At 36.4% G+C, this 18,140-nt stretch overlaps 1 pseudogene; it reads left to right on the forward strand.

The window, feature by feature from the left end:
- Positions 1-291: 291 nt before the first annotated feature.
- LOC121492445 lies at positions 292-1,043 on the forward strand (annotated as a pseudogene).
- The last annotated feature ends 17,097 nt before the right edge of the window (positions 1,044-18,140 follow it).

An 18,140-nucleotide genomic window follows, 5' to 3' on the forward strand; every position in this document is an offset into this window, starting at 1 on the left:
GAGAAAATATCTAGCTGGAATAAAGTTTTTTTTTTCTCCTCCTTCTCCTCCTTCCCCCCTCCACCTCCTCCTCCCCTTTTTGCTACAAACAAGTCAGATAGGAAAGCAGAATCTACAGCCTTCCCGGCCAGTGGTAGCATGCTACTGCAGAAATGCAGGAGACAATCTTTCTAGACAAGGCAGTTGAGAAGAAGGGAGTGATTGGAAGGGGGGTTGGTTTGGCATGCACGGTGCACTTTGGGAATGCTGTTGTGCATGGAACGGCTTCCTGTGGAAAACTATTGCCCAGAAGAAAAGATGTTTGGTTTTCATAAGCCAAAGATGTACCGGAGTATAGAGGGCTGCTGTATTTGCAGAGCTAAGTCTTCCAGTTCTTGATTCACTGACAGTAAATGCTATGAAAAGAACTTCCAGAGCTGTTTTGAGTTGCATGAGATTCATTCAGGAGGCACTTGTAATGCCCATGTCCTGCTTGTGAAAAGATGGAAGAAATTGCCAGCAGGATAGAAAGAAAGAAAGAAAGAAGGAAAGAAAGAAAGAAAGAAAGAAAGAAAGAAAGAAAGAAAGAAAGAAAGAAAGAAAAAGAAAGAGAAAACTGGGATCACGTGGTAGATGCAAGGGCAGGACCCAGTCTGAAGACTACACTGAAACCAAAGAAAGTGAAAACTCTATCTGGAAACAGAATAAAAACTCACCAGATCAGTAAACTACAGAAGGAATTTAAGTGTCACAATGCTGATGCTCATAGTACCACCTCAAGGGCCTCCTCAGCTCAATCTCCTTGTTGGAGTAACCAGTGAGATGATGGCTCAGACACAGATGGCCTCTGGCTCTAAAACAATGCCAGTTTTTCCCTTTTTAGATCTCACATACTAGAACAGACAGAAAATGTGTTGTGGGATTATCTATAAAGGCCATCTGGGGAAAGTCCTCATTGACACACATCTATTCAAGTTTGGCTGCAGCAATAAGAGAAAGCAGCTGCTGAGAAGCGGGAAGAGCAGGGGCCAGAGCCTTTGCCCATCTCCACTCAGGAGTGGTGACTGAAGTTTAGGTAGAAAGGGCACAAAAATGATTTAAATTTTGGAAAAAACCCAAAGCAACAAAACCCTCCTATTTTTAACTTGCATACCTGCTATTCTGCCAAAAGACAATTTCTAGAAGAGTTTTGAATGGGTTTTTTTCTCCTCCAGTTCCACACTCTGAAGCCAGTGTCTAACTTACTAGAAGAAAAAAAGAAGTGTACATAATATTTAAGATGCTGAATGTTTCACAGGAAAGCTGAATGCTGCTCTAATATGCTTTAGAAGTCTTTTTTTTTCTTTTTCTAAACCCCCTCTAATGAATGAAACTAGGGGAATTTCAGGGAACAGAGATGGGATTTGTTGTATGATAAACATATGTAGTTTTAGTCTTTCTATAGTGAGAAGCAGTGGTTGGGGCATTTTTTTAAAGGTGGCTGGGTATACTTGTTTTCCTTCATGATAATAAATTTGTCATGACTCAGTAACATGGACTTGCCCCTAGAGGTAGTTGTTAATAATTCTGAAAAAATAAGGTCTTGCCAAAGTTCTGATGATTCAAACCTATATACTATATACTACTGAATACAAGGCAGGACGGACTAAACTCTGGTGCAAATACCTTGAAGGGGTAGTCTCTAAATATACAGAGAGGTAACCTGACTATATATTTGTTGCATCCCATGTCACCTCTCTCCACATTGATATTTGATAAAAGCTTTTAATCTATATTGAAACTTCTAAAGAAGAATCCAAGCTCCTCTGGGGAAATGTCAAGTTTTAGGATGAGCAGTTACCACATGGTAGAGATCACGTTCTATTAAAAAGTTTAAATTATCTGAAAAAAAATGTGCAAGTCTTCAGGATGTCATACAAAGAAATAAAAGTTAATGCTTCTTGGGGCACATTTCTTAGAGGGCTTGCCTAGTGTGTAAATAGTTGACTTTTGTTTGTGTTACATGACTGGAGACTTCATCAAAAATCTGCACAATTCAGCTTTAGCTCTGGATTAATTCAGTTGACTTTTGTGAAGGTTTTATTTGTGTCGAGTGGTTGGTTTGTTTTAACCTATTAGGGTTTCATTTTTTTGTTGTTTTTTTCCACTCTGTATTAAAGTAAAATTCTACTAAAAGGAAAAAAAATAAAAGAGTCAGATAATGTCCAATGGTAAATATATTGGCAGACCCTTATTTAAAGTTCAACTCTTAAAAACAGAATTGTGAAGAAGTTAAACACTCTTGACTTCCTGGTCTAGAATACTATTTATGAGATGCCAGTGACTCTTTTTAGAAAATGGGGATATAAACTTTAATGTTCATCAGGACTGGTAATTATTATAAGACCTTAGTATTTTTGATTTGCTAAAAATAAAATTCAAAGAAGATTTATTCATTTAAAAAAATATTCAACTCATATGAAGGTGAAGGTCCGAGTTTGCAACTGGGCATCCCAATTCCAAAGTATTTATTTAATTTTATTATTTTTTTTTTAGATTTATTTCTTTATTTGAGAGAGAGAGAGAGAGAGAGAGAGAGCAAGTGATACAGTATGAGAGAAAACATGAGCAGGAGCAGGGGAGCAGGAAGCCCGATTCAGGGCTTGATCCCAGGACTTGGAGATCATGAGCTGAGCTGAAGGCAGATACTTAATTGACTGAGCCACCCAGGCACCCCTAAAACTACATTTTAATCTCCTCTCATGTTTTATTGTTTTTGATGTCACCATTTACCTCTTTTTGTGTGTTCCTTAATTGATTATTACAATTAGTTATTTTTACTACTTTTGTTTTTTAACCTTTGTATTAGCTTTATAAGTAATTTATCCACTTTTACTGTGTATTTACTTTTATCGGTGAGATTTATATTATTATATAATTTCTTGTTATTAATTAATGCCCTTTCTTTTCATCGTAAAACTTTAACATTTCTCATAAGGCCAATTTAGAGAAGATGAACTCCTTTAGTTTTTTGGTTTTATTTTTTAAAAGATTTTATTTATTTATTCATGAGAGACACACACACAGAGAGAGGCAGAGATACAGGCAGAGGGAGAAGCAGGCTCCATGCAGGGAGCCTGATGTGGGACTTGATCCCCAGTCTCCAGGATCATGCCCTGGGCTGAAGGCAGGTGCTAAACTGAGGGATCTCCTTCTTTAGTTTTTTCTTAACTGGAAAATTACATAACTGTTCAGTTGTGAATGATAATCTGTCTGGATAGAATATACTTGATTGGGAGTTTTTTCTTTATTTTCAGTACTTTGGCTGTATTGGGCTACTCCCTTACAGCTTACCAATTTTTCACAGAAAAATATGCAGATAGTTTTATGGGGATTCTTCTGTATGTAACAATTTATTTTTCTCTTGTTTTTCAGGTACTATCTTTAACTTTTGACATTTTAATTATAATGTGTGTTGATGTGAATCTTTTGGGGTTCTTTATTTGAAACTCCCTGGGATTCCTGGCTTTGGATGCCTGTTTCCTCCTCCAGGTTAGTGATATTTTATTTCTTCAAATATGTATTTTTTTTAACTTTCTCTCTCTCTGCTCTTTCTGGGACCCCTATAACAGGAATGTCATTCTGCTTGATGTTATCTGATAGATCCTTAAGCTATCTTCACTTTAAAAAATATATATTTTTAAATTTTTCTGGTCTGTTGGGTGAGTTTCACTGCCCTATCTTGTAACTCACTGATCCTTTCTTCTGTTTCATCTAGTATGCATTTGAACACCTCTAATGTATTTTTTGGTGCAGTTATTGTATTCTTCAGCTCCATGACTTCTGTTTGGTATTTTCTTATATTTTCTTTTTGTTGATGTTCTCATGGTGTTCATCCTTTCTTTTCTTAAGTTTGGTGAGCATGTTTATGACTATTACTTTGAACTATTTATTAGGTAAATTACTTATTTCTAGTTCATTAAGATTTTTTTTTCTTGAAAGTTTATATTTTTTCTTTCATTTGGAATATATTCCACTGTCTTCTCATTTTGCTTGACTCTCTGTATGTTTCTTTCTGTTAGATGAAATAATCACTTCTCTGAGTCCTGAAGGAGTGACCTTATGTAGGAGATAAACTTTGCCCTAGCTCATGGTTGTCTCTTGTACCTTTATGTTATTTAAGCAGGTTGATTTTTTGATAGGTTGCAGGTATTGAGGGTATGCCAAGATTGCCAGGATTCCAAAGGAGTCTCAGTCAGCACCTAGTTTCAGGGTGATATGAAGTCAAGACTCTCAGGCAGTCTTTTTAAATTATGCAAATAAATGCAGTCCCATGGAACAGCAATTTAAAACCCTGCTCGCCTTGAGACCAGGTGGTCAGAAGATGTCTCCTGGGCAGCAGTAGCAATAGTTGGGGCTTCAGACAAATGTATGAACTGTTTACTAGGAGGTACTGGTGAGTTGTACTGAAGCTAAGGGAGAGAACAAAGATGGTATTTTCCAGCTTACAATCCCAGAGAACAACTCTTTAATCTTTAGCTATGTGGAAAATCTGAAGTCTGCCTCCCACGTTACAGTTCCAGGAAAAACTAATTGTCCTTTTACACAGAAAGACTTGGGATGTGTGTCAGTCTACTGTGTCATGCCCAGTAGGTGGTAGACTGCCAAGAATTATCTCTCTGATTGTTACAGTCCCCCTGGGACCCATGAATGCAAGTCCTCTTAGCCACCAGAGCCAGTGATCAAGAAGCATCCTCTGTGTGGACTTTATGTGCCTGCTGCTTTAGGGAGATAGTGGGAGAGCACAGGGCTAGGGCACACTTGCCATCTTTAGCAGAGTCATTGGAGTGTGCAAGACCAGGGTGCATTTGCTGGTACTATCAAGGTTGAGGGAGAACACAAAAATGTTGTCTACCAGCATCTGCATCCTTAGAGTTTCAACAGGTCCCTATTCCTCCAGCAGATGCTTTGAGGTTATCAGATGTATCTCCATATACTCTACAGGTGCTTTTCAAAGTCCTATCTTTGTATTGGTCCCCGTGGTGAGTGAGTTTGTGCGAGGCTTCTTTAAGGAAAAGTATCTAGGTTCCCTACAGCCCTTTGTTTTGCCTAGACATGAGTTCCATTGTTTTTTAAAACCAGACATTTTGGGACTTATTTCTCATTGCAGCCCTCAAAGAGTTGGGGTGCATGATGTGGAGCACAGACTCCTTGCTCCTCAGAGAGAAGCTGTGGATTTTTGAGATCCTTACTGATCGTAGGTTGTCATGCCAGAGTGGGCTTTGTAGTGAGACTGAACCTCTGCCTCTCCTACCATCTCAATGTGGCTCTTTTTTTTCTGTTTGTTTTGAATGAGCTGTTTAGCTCATTTTCAAGTCATTTTTTAGAGGGAATTAATCTTTCATATGTAGCTATAGATGTGATGTGTCCATGGAATGAATTGACTTTAGGATTTCCTACACCACCATCTTGGACCACCCCTCTGTTACTTTTAATTTGATATTAGACATTTTATATCTTATCCTCTTAGGAACTAGATTTTTTAAAATTCTTATTAGTATACTTGAGTTTTGTTCTGAGGTATAATTATGTTACATGGAAATAGTTTGATCTGGCTAGAAAAGATGGTCTTACTCTTAACGTTTGTTATGAGGGACTAGAGTTATGGTCACCCTAAGACTATTTTCCCCCAGAACTGAGACAAAAAGAATATGTGTGTTCTATCCAGTGCCCCATGAATCATGAGGTCTTCTAGTCCATCTGGTGAAATCAATAGTATTCCAGGAATTATGTGAAAGCTAGGCATTTTTTTTCCTGCTAAGGCTTCCAGGTGGCTCTTTTCTCAGCCTGGTGTAATTTTCTCACATGCAAGTATTGATCAGTATCAGCTGAAAACTCAAGTGGAATGTTGCCTATTTCCAGACTTCTGTCTCTGTTTAGCATTGTGTGGTATGGTTGGATATACATACATCAATTGTCAAAGATTCTTTTTTCTCAGTAGGGTAATTCCTACAGAGCAACTAACTTAGGATTTAGTATGCTAAAAAATGACTATTTTTAATATGCTATAGTATTTACAGCACATAAACCATCATCGTAGCTCTTAAAATATTGCAACAATGATATCTGCTTACTTGCTCCATAAGCTGCACATCTCATCAGCCACCAACATAACACAACTTAAAAAAAATAAAAAAGACACTGAATTTCCCCTTTATCCTCTTTGTTCAGGTTTACTTAAAAAATTTATTTTGAAAAGCTGTCAGTTGCTTTAAAATTAGCAATACAAAATTAAGAAGCTGCCATCAGACACCTACATTTCAGGGATTTTATAATTTGGGTTAAAAAAGGGAAAATGTATTAATATTCCTTCTTTTTTTTTTCTTCAATTATAAATGCAAACATGCCTCTTGTGACAAGTGACAAGTGGTATAAAATGTATTTCTCTACCCTCAACCTCCCCAGGCTAAAATAAACCAAGTACTCTTATAATGGATATATTTAGTCTGTTATCCTTACACTGTTAAGTTGTATCTATAACAACAACAAAATCCTTCAGAATCCTATGATGTCACCTTTCTTCTGCAACCAGATCCTTTCTGTCTCTAAAAAGCACTTTTTTTTAATAAATTAATTTTTTATTGGTGTTCAATTTACCAACATACAGAATAACACCGAGTGCTCACCCCGTCAAGTGTCCCCCTCTGTGCCCGTCACCCATTCACCTCCACCCCCCGCCCTCCTCCCCTTCCACCACCCCTAGTTCATTTCCCAGAGTTAGGAGTCTTTATGTTCTGTCTCCCTTTCTGATATTTCCCACACATTTCTTCTCCCTTCCCTTATATGCCCTTTCACTATTATTTATATTCCCCAAATGAATGAGAACATACACTGTTTGTCCTTCTCCGATTGACTTACTTCACTCAGCATAATACCCTCCAGTTCCATCCATGTTGAAGCAAATGGTGGGTATTTGTCATTTCTAATGGCTGAGTAATATTCCATTGTATACACTTTTGGACCTAGCCATCCAACATGTGCAAATATGCAGGTGATATATTTATATATATCTCCTCTGAATGTATGGCTTTGGTGGCAAGAGTCTACCTTGATTGAAACAAAGAAAATTTTCCCTCAGCAAAGCCATTAAACTTCTAGCAAAACATAGAAACTCAAGACTTGAACCTTGATCTTAGAAGCCATGTTTGAAGCTTAAAAACAATACAGAAAGTCTTTGATTTCTATTTCAATTGTGAGAACTGAAGGAGTCCATTAGTAATAATTCCTGCACTAAGCAAGAAAAGCAGTCACTCTGCAGTGTTTAAATGTTAGAAAAAGAGGTGAATAAGAGGACATGGAATAAAATTTAAGTGAAAAGGAAGATCCTTAAAATTCAGATGTTCTCAGACCCATAAAAGCTCTGTGATGGCGCAGGCCCGGTGGTCAGCTGCCTTGGGCCCAGGGTGTGATCCTGGAGAATCAGAATCAAGTCCCATGTCAGGTTCCCTGCATGGAGCCTGCTTCTCCCTCTGTCTGTGTCTCTGCTTTTCTCTCTGTGTGTCTCTCATGAATAAATAAATAAAATCTTAAAAAAAAAAAAACAACTCTGATGCTGCAGAATATAATATTCTTTTTAATTCTCTAACCTATGATGACTGAAACTTATGAGAATGAGAAATAGATCTTGATTCTTTTCCTGCCACAATCTGGGTCTTTCTTAGTGATATATCTATTTTCAAAAATGTGATTTCTAATGTAACAGCCATCAGAAAACAATCCATGCCAGCATGTCTCAATAGGTCTCAAGAATCATTTTCTGAGATGTTTCCTGGTTAAAAAAAAATTATTGTCAGAAAGGCTTTGGATCATCTGAATGCTAGATAATTTTCTTAGAGACATAAAATGCACATTATCAAATACTGAAAGATCTTAGAGAAGTCAACCTCTATTTAACTCTACAATTTTAAATCCTTTTAACCAAAATTATATTTTCCTATAATGTGTAACTACTATTATTGGACATTCACGGAATGTTGCCTCAAGTCCTTCTCAGTAAAACCATTTCTTTGTATTGTTTTGTTGTGTTTAGTGTTTAATTAAAAGGAAGCTGAGAGCAAGAGGGACTTATAGCTTGAGAGGCATTGGTTGGGCTTGAAGGACTCTTGGCTTATTATACTCAAGGCTGCCACTGCTTGACTCATTCACAATCCCCCTGCAGGACCCCTCTGGCCAGGAAGCTGAGGACTTCAGTCTCTGTCACAACACTGACTTCACTCAGTGATATTCATATCAATAGATTGAGAAGTTTCTGACTCTGAATTATCCCATATCTGCCCCCATCTAATTTCTGAGTTTAAAAAAAAAGTCAAATATCTCTCTGACAGTAATATTGTAGATTCCAATATGTGTTGTCAGGGAACTTGTGGAAAATTTAACCTCTTCCTAAATTTTTAAAAATATGATCTTATGTGGCTTCTATAATGAGAAAGTATAATCTCCTATTTCAGGATATGTGGAAGAGAGGATAATCTATATTCTTAGATTTGTGACTCAAGAAAAAAGTTGTATAGGAAAAAGATATGGGAAAGAAAAAATATAAGATAAAAATGACATACTGAACCTAAATTTTTGAATTTGAATATCTTGAATGGGACCTGTGCAGATTTTATTCAGGGAATTCAGGGCTTGATGTCTTCACTTAGGTGTTCTAAAGAGCTCAATCTCAACCAGTCCAAAACTGAACTTGTATTTTTCCTGTAAATACTTTGTTTCAAACAGAGTTTCATTTCTTAGGAAATAATACCATGATTTAGCTAACTGAATATGCCAGAACCATAAAGCAGATCCTTAAAACTTTCTTCTTCATGTTCATGCCTCACATCTAGTCCAACACAAAATTTGTGACTATAGCCTACTATGTATCTCATAAATATATCCATGCCTGAAGTATTTATTAACACATGTCTTTTGAGTGACTACAAAGTGTCTGCCATTGTAATAGGTGCAGAATATACAAATCTTTTTTAAAAATTTTATTTAAATTAAATTAATTAACATATAATGTAATTCTTGGTTTCAGAGGTAGAGGTCAGTGACTCATCAGTCTTATATAATACCCAATGCTCATTACATCACATGACCTCCCCAGTATTCATCACCCAGTTACCCTGTCCCCCCACCCTACTCCCATCCAGTGACCCTCAGTTTATTTTTTATGATTAAGAGTCTCTTATGGTTTGTCTCTCTTTCTGATTTTGTCTTGTTTTATTTTTTCCTCTTTTCCCCTGTGTACCTGTTTTGTTTTTTAAATTCCATATGTGAGATCATATGATAATTATCTTTCTCTGATTGACTTATTTCACTTCGCATTATATCCTCTAGTTCCATCCACGTTGCTGCAAATGACAAGATTTCTTTTCCTTTCCTTTTGTTTGTTTCTTTTTTTTTTTTTTTTTTTGATGGCTGTAGTATTCCATTGTATATATATAGCACATCATCTTTATCCACTCATCTGTTGATGGACATCTGGGTTCTTGCCATAGTTTAGCTATTGTAGACATTGCTGCATAAACATTTGGGTGCAGATGCCCCTTTGGATCTAAGATGTTTGTATCTTAGGGGTAAATACTGAGTAGTGCAATTGCTGGGTCATAGGGTTAGCTCTATTTTCTACTTTTTGAGGAACCTCCACGCTGTTTTACCAGAGTGGCTGCACTAGCTTGCATTCCCACCAACAGTGCAGGAGGGTTCCCCTTTCTCCACATTCTCACCAATATTTGTCATTTCCTTTTTTTTTTTAGATTTTATTTATTTATTCATGAGAGACACAGAGAGAGAGGCAGAGACAAAGGCAGAGGGAGAAGCAGGCTCCTCACAGGGTGCTCGATGTGGGACTTGATCTCCAGACCCCGGGATCACACCCTGAGCCAAAGGCAGATGCTCAACTGCTGAGCCACCCAGGTGTCCCTGTCATTTCCTGACTTGTTAATTTTAGCCATTCTGACTGGTGTGATTTCTCATTGTGGTTTTGATTTGTATTTTCCTGAGGCCGAATAATGTTGAACATTTTTCATGTGTCTGTTGGCCATTTGCATGTCTTCTTTGGAGAAATGTCTGTTCATATCTTCAGCCCATTTCGTGATTAGATTATTTTTGGGGTGTTGCGTTTGATGAGTTCTTTATAGATTTTGGATACTAACCCTTTATCTGATGTGTCATTTGCAAATACTTTCTCCCATTCTGTAGGTGGCCTTTGGTTTTGTTAACTGTTTCTTTGTTAACTGTTTTTATTTCTTGTTGTTGTCTGATTGCTGAGGCTAAGACTGCTAGTACTATGTTGAAAAGCAGTGGTGAGAGAACTCTTTCTGTTTCTGACCTTATGGAAGGCTCTCATATTCCCATGAGAAGGTAGAATATACAGTTCAACCAAACAGAGTGTTTGCAATCGAGTGTCCATTTTAGTGAGCAGATCTAGGATAGTAAGCAAATATAAACATTATAACCGAAACAGTGTAGTGAAAACGGTTTTTCAACTATTGAAAAATATGCATAAATAGTGCAGCCACTTTTGTGTTGTATAAAAAGAGTTTCTCTTTGAATCTTGTTACTGTTACAGTTTCTTAATAAATCTAACCTTTATCTTGATGCAATCATTTTTTATTGTTTTTCCTTGCTTTGGACTCCAGTAAGAAGTTGCTACAGGGGGGTCAAGAGGTTGTGGCCTTTTGTTCCTCTAGGATTTTATAGTTTACTGTCTCCATTTAGGTTTTGCCATATTTGAGTCTACTTTTTGTGTATGGTATAAGGAAATGGTGCAGTTTCATTCTTCTGCAAGTGACTGTCCAGTTTTCCCAACACCATTTTTTGAAGAGACTGTCTTTTTTCCATTGGATGTTTTTTCCTGCTTTGTCAAAGATTAGTTGACCATAGAGTTGAGGGTCGATTTCTGGGTTCTCTATGCTTTGGTTTATATGTCTCTTTATGTGCCAGTATCATACTATTTTAATGATTATAGCTTTGTATTAGACCTTGAAGTCTGGAATTGTGATGCCATCAGTTTTGGTTTTCTTTTTCAACAATCCTTTGGCTCTTCAGGGTTTTTTTTTTTGGTTGCATACAAATTTTAGGATTATGTGTTCCAACTCTGCAAAATAAGTTGATGGTATTTTGATAGGGATTGCAATGAATGTATAGATTGCTCTAGGTAGCACAGACATTTTAATAATATTTGTTTTTCCAATCCATGAACATGGAACATTTTTCTATTTATTTGTGTCTTCCTCAATTTCTTTCATGAATGAATGTTCTATAGTTTCCTGAGTACAGATCTTTTGTCTCTTTGGCTAAGTTTATTCTTAGGTATCTTATGATTTTGGGTGTGACTATAAATGGGATTGACTCCTTAAAATCTCATTCTTATGTCTCATTATTAGTGTATAGAAATGCAACTGATTTCTGTGCATTGGTTTTATATCCTGCCATTTCACTGAATTCCTGTATGATACTAGCAACTTAAGGGTTGAGTTTTTAGGTTTTCCACATAGAGTATCATGTCATTTGCAAAGAGTGAGGGTTTGACTTCTTCTTTGCTGATAGATGCCTTTTATTTCTTGTTGTTGTCTGATTGCTGAGGCTAAGACTGCTAGTACTATGTTGAAAAGCAGTGGTGAGAGGAGACATCCTTTCTGTGTTCCTGACCTTATGGGAAAGGCTCTCAATATTTCCCCATTGAGAATGGTCAGAATATACAGTTCTAACCCAAACAGAGTTTCTGCAATCATGAGTGTCCATTTTAGTGAAGCAGAAGTCAGGATAGTAAGCAAATATAAACATATATAAACCGAAGAAAAGTGCTAGTGAAAAACTAAAGTATAATACATATGATAAAGAATGACCACTACATAGGCTCATATAGCAGTAGTCTTCAACCTGTAAATTAGAAGGAAATGAAATCAATTTAGCGGGTCAAGGATAGTATATTAATATATGTGTACAGGCATGTGTTTTGTGTTTAATTTGCAATTGTGTTCTGAATCATTTTTTTAAAAAATATATAATTCCTTCCATGAGGAATCAGTAGAACAAAACCAAAAATTGAAAAGAAAAGGGCTATATTGAACAGTAATGAGTGAAAAATGCCAACATGTGGGAGAAGAACATCAGGAAAATGGAACAATTTTGTGTAAAGATACTGAGGCAAGAAGTGTGTCCTTGGAACATTCAAGATCTTGACAGAGCTCTAGTGCATAGAGAGAGGATGAAGAGATGAGAGGATATGTGGTTGGAGAGACAAGCAGGAGATAGATCATGAAGGCCTTGAGGCCAGAGGAAGGTCTTAAGATTTTACTCCAAGTAAGTTGAAAGTCATTAAAGGTTTTGAACAAAAGAATGTCACAGTCTTACTCTGTGACATAATATTCTGACTTACATATGGGGAATAGATGTAGAAGAGACTGTCTTTTTTCCATTGGATGTTTTTTTCCTGAGAACTGGCTTGAGACATGATTATATTAAAATAAAAACAAAGACCAACCTTGAAAATTCCCTGAAAAGACAAAACCAGTTTAGTTACACAAATGAAGCTTAATTTAGCTTATTCTGCAAGGCTTACTTGACTTGGGTCATTTCTTGCTTATGTCTCAGAAAATCATAAGTAAAACTTAACTGTTCTCAAAGGTTGATATGAGGTAGGCATTGACCAATTTTTATCATTTAATATAATACTAATATTATAACAATCATTGTGAAGAGTAGTCACTGCTTTCTTACTATATAAGATGTTTTATAATAATACACCCCTGAGCATCACTCTGTTTTGGTTAAATAAAACAATGGTGTATACACTGGTCTTTTTGATGTATGCACAATAAAATTTTACTAATTAACACTTCAGTGAGTCATTGGTTTTATTCTGTAAGTATGAACTTTAGATAATGGTATTTATACAAAAATTAAGAAGCCATTTGATTCTAGTCACATGTTTAAAACATCGACAAGAAAGATTTGCTAATGGATTGGATATGGATGAGAGATACACAGAGAAGTAAAGGACACCAAGAAAATTTGACCAAAAGTTAGGAGAATGAAGTTTCTATTTACTGAATAACTCTATGAAAGGGCAATTTTATAGGCAATGGGGGAGATAAGTGATCAATTGAGAGTAGGTTTTGCATTGATGATTGGGCACATGGACGTAGTATTCAGGAAAGTGATTTTCTGGAAGTCGTCAACAACAATAACAACAACAACAAAACAGGTGGTATTTGAAGTCTTGATAATGACCAAGAAGCATGAGAAAGTGTTGTTAGGCAGAGAAGGAAAGAATAGGAAAGGGAACAGAAGAAAAGGGAAAGGGAAAAAAGAAAAAGATCTAAGGATTGATCCTTGAGGTAATCTAATATTTAAAGGTTTGGAAAAGGAGTCAAAAGATCAGCCAATAACAGAAAACAAGACAAAATGAATTGCAGAAACCAAGAAAAAGTAGTATTTTGGGAAATTTCATTCAATTTTTCCAAATGCTGATAGGTCAAATAAGAATGGATTATTTTTAGCGTGAAAACTACTGGTGACTTTGATAGCTATCAGAATATATATCGGTGGGAATTAAAGTAGCTGAAGAGAAAACTGAAGATGGATAGTAAGCAGACTTCTTCTAAAGCTTTGCTAATGAAGGGATCCCATAAATGGAAGGACTGATGGCTAATGGAGGGTGTGGAAAGGAGATTTAAAGAACAGATAAAGGAATTAGCCTTGAGTAGGAGGAGGCAAAGAATACTGCTATTGACTCATGTAATTTAAAAGGTGATGATGGAAGTGAGTACATGTTTATTTTTTCTTTTCTTTTTAAAAAATCTTCTCAGTGAAATATAAATCATGGTCATCAGGGTACATGAAAAGGAACAAGGGGGTGATGGAGGTTTAAGAATTACTTATTGGGTTTTTAAATCCTCAATCCGTGTCCACTCTTGTTCCTCATTAAAGTCTTTTCTTCCAATTAAAAAAAATCACTCTGATAATGGTACTAGGTAGCTTAAAAACCTAAAAGAACTCCCCTTTGTTCTTTAAATACACCTACAGTATTTAATTGCCTACAAGCCCCCTCATGATTTTTTTTTTTTTTTACAAGCCCCCTCATGAATTGGCTTCATTCCCCTGTCCAGAGACATCTTCTACTTATTATCCCTGCTTAGGTTTCAAGATAGACTGATTCTGGAATATGATGCACTACTTTTTACCAAGGCCTTTGCAAATGCTACTGCTTAAGCTTAGGAAGCTCTTTAGTCTCAATTGTGCCTAATGAATGTACTTATCCTCTTTAGCTCAATACAAATGTTACTTTCTTGGGAAGTTCAGTTGGGAAGTTCAGAACTTGGGAAGTTCTGAGCACCACCACTACCTTCCCACTTCCAAGACTAGATTAGATCCATCTGTTTTATTCCTTGTTGGCTATTAAAAAAAAAAAAGATTTTATTTATTTATTCATGAGAGACACAGAGTGAAAGAGGCAAAGACATAGGAAGAGGGAGAAGCAGGCTCCCTTTGGGGAGCCCAATGCGGGACTTGATCCCAGTTACCCCAAGGATCCCAGGATCCCAGGATCATAACTTGAACCAAAGGCAGATGTTCAACCACTGAGCCACCCAGGTGTCCCTCCTCGTTGGTTATTTTTTTTTTTTTTACCTTTAGTCCTCAACAATTTAAAATTACCTACTTTTCTCAAGAAATGTTTATCATTTCCTGTGGTTCTATGGGAGCACTGTCCATGTGTCTTGTATTCAACTCTGAAGTCTCCAGTTAGCCTGATATACAGCATTTCTCTTTGTCATTTGAGTTATAAACTGACTGAGAAAAAAAACAAAGGACCAAGCCTTACAGAGGAAAATATCACCCATATCATTGGTAAAGATTGAATTGAAGGACATGGCATATATCTATAGGCATATGAGCCCTTTAAAACCTACCCCCAAAACAAGGCAACCTCACCCAATCATGGTGGATCTCTCGCCCTCCCTCCCAACACACACACATACACACAAACAAAAAGAAACAAAACTTCATGGAGCAAGTCACTCCCAGGTATAATGGAAGAGGAAGAGTCTAAACTATACATACTCATTTTTTCATTCCAGAATCACTAATCAGATTAACTTACTGCTCTTCTTTTGAAAAGAATCATTAAGAGAGGAAGGACCTCCCTTAATGTGGAAGTAAATATCATGAGTAGAGAATCAATATTCCGTATCAACACTCACCAATGAATCACTAGATTTTACCCAAATCAGTATTTTGTTCATAGTTTGTCAGTAATATAACTTGCATGATTACTGAATCCATGAAAATCAATTTTTGGCTTTCTGGTTTTCAATTTTTACTCATTTTCAAAGTCTTTTTGACATCCTCAAACCCTAAGTCCAGTTGTACAATCATCCCAGTCCATATTGATTTGTACTCTCTCATAACTTAGAACAGAGATGACAAACTGTTGCCCAAGTGCCGAATCTGACCAACTACTTGTTTTTGCAAATACAGCTTTATCAGAGGACAGCCATGCTTACTGGCTTATGTATTGTTTATGGCTTCTTTTGCACTATTCTTGCAGAGTTGAGCAGTTACAATAGAGATAGTGTGGCCAGCAAAGCCTAAAACAGTTAATCTCTGACCCTTAACAGAAAGAGTGTGCTGACATTTGCTTTGATTCCATAAAGCTGCCTAGACATGCACTTTTAACTCTTCTTTGTTAAGCATCACTATTCATGTAGCTGAGAGATTCAAACAAATAGAGAAGTTTTCTTTTTATAACTTTGTTTATGATAATGTTCTATCCAATTGTGTTCTTAGTAATAATATCCATGCCAATATCTCTAAAGGTACCTTTTTCAAAGAAATTAAAAAATAGCAAAACAATAAAAGTGTATTCCAGTACACCTATTCACCTAATTACCTCATTCTATAACAGGTAAGGTGAGTATCTGTAGTTTCTGTTGTAATACACCATATTATTATTTTTTTAATAAAAAATTATCTTGGAATCATTGTTTAAGCCACAGATCATTAATAGTAATACTGGACTTACAAAATATCTCAGTGCTTTGAAAGGTTGTGAATGCGAGTTGCAAACTCAGAAAAAATAAATAATAGCTAACATTATAGAGCAATTAGAATATTCCAAGTAATTATCTAAGTGTTATCTCAGTTAATACATATAAAAAAAAACCACACTGTAGTTACCCACATTAAAGATAAATATAAAGAAACATGCCCAGGACTATACAATCACTCAGTAACAAAGCTGGGAATTAAACATCTTATACCAGAGGCTCTCAAACTTTCTTTGTTCCTAGAGCCCTTGGTGTTCAATTAATTTTTTCATAGTGTCCTTGGTCAGAAGAAATGGAATACACAGTTTTGTTAAGTAGCCATGTACAAGATTTTTACTAAGTATATCCTATGAATTTAGTAGCTACTTAAGAAATAATAAACATAAATTGAAAAAATTACTCCATTCTTACATAATTACAATTACCTACTAATAGGTGGTGTACTCCTGTTGAGCATTACCTAGCTTCCCGAAGAGAATTCCCCTGAGAATCTGGTAGGATACTGCAACGCTAATTTCTGCTCTACATTGGTTTTCAGAGAGTGCTTAATTTTTATCTCAGCAACCTCAAAAAAGTTCACAAAGTTATAGTTTCACAAGAAAGAAAGTAGTTTGATATGATCTTGAAATTGTAACAACCTGGAGCTAACAGTGCTTGTGTGTCCAGAAGATATTGCTGTGTTTCTCTGGGAATTTTAAAATATCCCACGGTGATCTGTGAATTCACCACAGCCCCCGAGGATGCATTAGAGCATAGTTTGGGAACCACAATCTTACATTGTTTTATAGCCTCATGTAAAGTGCTCTCTGCAAAGAACAGAGTATTGAATATCAGGGATCCCAAGGACTAAACACATAGTTCTTACTTTCAGATTATACAGGAAGCTAAGAGTGTGTCTGACACATAGACATAATAAAAATGGGAAAATGATGGGAATGGTGCATGATAAGGAGCAGAAGCTTGGAAGTAAGTCCTAAATTTGCAGTGAGGCTCTTAATTATACTAGTGCTGCTCTAAGCACAAATACGTGTCAATTCTTGCCACGTTTCGGAGGCATAAAAAATATTTATGTTAATAAAGGTAAGTAATAAGAGTCAAATAAATGTTAGAGGCTATCAATGTATCCTGCCATTTCCACCTTGATAATAATTCATAAATTCATTTCACTTTTTGCCTTTCCACCATGGTTATTTAACTCAAACACATTACTTTTTGCTCATATGGGGATGGGATTCTGGGGTCCTAGGAACATAGTTTTTATTACAAGACTACTGAACATACATTCTGCAGACTACTGTCAGTTTGAAAAAAGTTTGTTACACTGGTCTGTGACAAGATAACGGCATAAATTGATGTAAGAGTTTAGACACTTAAAAAAAAGAGTTTATACACTTTTGTAGCAATTTGGTGAACTAATTTAATTTCTGTTGAATAGTAAAAAAAATGGGGGGTGACATTTTATATGTTAGCTTTTCAGATTTAATTTCCCCTAGTAATTCATTTTTATTATATTTTACAAAGTGTGTGTACATGGCAGATTGGAAATTAGAGGACACAACAAAAATGGGTTCTTCACCACAGATAGTTTGAGAAGCACTGGCCTAAAGGAGTATATTGGGTAAGCAAAGTTTTCTGGCCCTGTGGACTTCTGGCCTCATTGGAAGGATCATGACTGGGAGAGGACTAGATAAGTATCCTCTAAAGCAGTGGGCCCTTGGGACGCCTGGGTAACTCAGCGGTTAAGCTCCTGCCTTCAGCTCAGGGCCTGATCCTGGAGTCTTGGGATCGAGTCCCACATCAGGCTTCCTGCATGGAGCCTACTTCTCCCTCTGCCTGTGTCTCTGCCTCTGTGTGTGTGTGTGTCTTTCATGAGTAAATAAACAAAATCTTAAAAAAAAAAAAAAAAGCAGTGGCCCATGATAGGGCCCCAGACACCCAGGCATAAGGGCTGCACATTTTATGATCATTAACCTATCATGGGTAACATGATACAGCAAAACTCATTTCTGTCTTCTCAGCAACAAGTACTATAACTTGTGCCTTAATGGCACTACATAAATCATATGTAAATGAATAAACAAATAC

This window comes from Vulpes lagopus, chromosome 6 (genome assembly GCF_018345385.1).
Source record: "Vulpes lagopus strain Blue_001 chromosome 6, ASM1834538v1, whole genome shotgun sequence".
NCBI lineage: Eukaryota > Metazoa > Chordata > Mammalia > Carnivora > Canidae > Vulpes > Vulpes lagopus.